Below are 2,158 nucleotides of genomic sequence, written 5' to 3'. Positions count from 1 at the left end.
ACCTGCTCGAGGCAATTGACAAATAACAGGATTTTCGTGATTCGTGATTCGTGATTCGTGATCCTATCAGCTGTCACAATGGAACAAAGGATAATAGCTTAAAAATATTGTCAGATATGAATTCTAAAGTTTTAAGATCTGGTCATAAAATGCAAAGCATAGTTAAGCTCTGTTGTATGGAAATTTGATGGCAATAGCAGGGAAAAATGGTTTTAAAAATTAAAGGGAGTGCTTCAAGAGGTAGGTTGTTGGAACCTAGGAAGAAAATTGTCTACTTGCCTACTTTTCAATTTTAAGTTATTTGTGGGGTCATAATAATTGCATTTATATAACATTGCATGCAGAGTTGATTCAGGAAATAAGCTTACTTTGGATAAGCCAGAACATGACTTTATATATGATTTGAATCAATATATAGCATTTTAAGTCAGTATGTCTCTCTGTTACTTGTCTAAACCCTAGAATCTACAGATACTGGGTTAATTAATATGCACTGTATGAAAAGAGACTTAGAACTTCTGGCTTTAAATATCAAAGGAAATGTGACATCAGCTCACTGTTTATAAGCATTTAGAGGTATATATAGAGGCATATACAGAGGTACATAATAATTGCAGGGATAACATACTATTAGAGACAAAAATAAAGATAAAAATGGTGTTTTTGGAAAATAGATGGAGTTTGATAAGGAGCATTCTGAGAAAGAGGGATATAGAGATAAGTAAGACAGATATCTTTATTTTATATTAAGTAGTATATCAGTTAGTCAAAATGAGAAGTTATAAATTTGATGTAAAAAGTCTAAATGCTGGTTGGTATTAATTATTTGGGATAATCAGAAATCTGTTTAAAGTGTGGAAGCATGGAATTATAATAGTTCCTGGAAATCTTGATTTTACCATGGAAAAGTAGCTGCACTAATAACATTAATAAAACTATCGAATTGTTCTTTTTATATAGAATCATTACTCTGCATGCTTTGCATTCCTCTGATAATTTAATTATAAGATGCAGTTTGTCTTACATTTTATTAAAATATGTAACACTACTTGGCTATAAAAAAGATAAAATCATACAATTTGTTGGTATATAGATATATCAGGAGGGTATCATGCTGAGTGCATCTCATCAGAGAGAAGTTCATCAGAAAGAGAGGGACACATACAGAATAATCGCTTTTATATTTGATAAAAAGAAATCTGGTAAGGGAGTACTAAATGGCTAACAGCCACAGAACCTAAGAACAAATCTAAGAGCCTTTCGCTTGAGTATGCTCAGGCTTCAGAAGAGGCTCGCCTCCAGCGTGCTGCGCTGCGATAAAAAGAAGGTCTGGCTGGACCCGAAGGAGACCCATGAAATCGCCAATGCCAACTCGCGTCAGCAGATCCGGAAGCTGCTCCAAGATGGGTTGATAATCCGGAAGCCTGTGACTGTCCATTCCCGGGCTCGGTGCCGGAAAAACACACTGGCGCGCTGCAAGGGACGGCATATGGGCACTGGTAAGTGCAAAGGTACTGCCAATGCCCTAATGCCAGAGAAGGTGACCTGGATGAGGAGGATGAGGATTCTGCACGGCTACTCAGAAGGTACCCGGAATCAAAGAAGATTGACCGCCTTATGTATCACAGCTTGTACCTCAAAGTGAAGGGAAATGTGTTCAAAAACAAGAGAATCCTCATGGAACTTATCCACAAGCTGAAGGCAGACAAGGCCCACAAGAAGTTCCTGGCTGACCAGACTGAGGTCCTCAGGTCTAAGACTAAGAAAGCACACAACTGCCTTGAAGAACGACTCCAGGCAAAGAAGGAAGAAATCATCAAGACTCTGTCCAAGGAGGAAGAGACCAAGAAGTAAGCAGTACAAGGAACAAGACACCTTTACCTGTCTGTACAGAGGGCCTCTATTGCTTTTGATCACTGAATTAAACAAGACTTTGTCTGGAAAAAAAAAAAGAACAAATCTAAAACAAAGTGCATTGGAATGAAATGGGGTAACTTTCTGGTGGAGGATATGGTCTAATGTTATATGTGTGAACACCCAGTTTTAACAATATTATAAATCACTGTGACTAAAACTATTTTTTTAAAGTTATTTGAGGAATAATATAACTAATCTAGTAAGGTCTTCTGACAATTCTGCTGTGGAATTCTAGACAGTC

General features: G+C 37.3%; 1 pseudogene; it reads left to right on the top strand.

Annotated features, from left to right (window-relative positions):
• The first annotated feature begins 1,270 nt into the window (after positions 1 to 1,270).
• LOC130033484 (60S ribosomal protein L19-like) lies at positions 1,271 to 1,941 on the top strand (annotated as a pseudogene).
• The last annotated feature ends 217 nt before the right edge of the window (positions 1,942 to 2,158 follow it).

This window comes from Sorex fumeus, unplaced genomic scaffold (assembly GCF_029834395.1).
Source record: "Sorex fumeus unplaced genomic scaffold, SorFum_2.1 ptg000054l, whole genome shotgun sequence".
NCBI classification, from domain to species: Eukaryota; Metazoa; Chordata; class Mammalia; order Eulipotyphla; family Soricidae; genus Sorex; species Sorex fumeus.
The sequence above is the reverse complement of the archived record's forward strand: the minus strand, read 5'-3'. Positions and strand labels throughout refer to the sequence as shown.